Here is a 410-nt window from a genome sequence, read left to right as displayed (position 1 = left end):
CTATTGTCAAATCATACTGCTCGACGTATATTATCTAAAGTTAACTAGTTAGAAAAACCGTGACTAACAGACCGATAATCTAACATTAGATTAGAAAGAAACTTTCCTTTGTCTTTGTTGTATACTTCATATACACCGTTTGAAAGCGGTCTTGCTGCGATATATATATGCATGGTTTTGTTAGAAGAAACATACCTACAGCTATACTTATAATAGCTTGTTTTTTCTAACCGATAATAAAGTCTACATTGTTCTAAAGAAATGTTTCAGGCTTAACGCCTAATACGGCTGCCAAATATTGCTTCTGGCAGCCGGTTCCCTGCATGAAACTGAACGTAATAACGGTCTCGCACGTAGACCGCTCACGCGGTTATTGGTCTGTTTCATTCGGTGGCGCGCAATACAAGAGC

The sequence above is a fragment of the Varroa destructor genome, unplaced genomic scaffold (genome assembly GCF_002443255.2).
Source record: "Varroa destructor unplaced genomic scaffold, Vdes_3.0 BEIS01000007.1, whole genome shotgun sequence".
NCBI lineage: Eukaryota > Metazoa > Arthropoda > Arachnida > Mesostigmata > Varroidae > Varroa > Varroa destructor.
The sequence above is the reverse complement of the archived record's forward strand: the minus strand, read 5'-3'. Positions refer to the sequence as shown.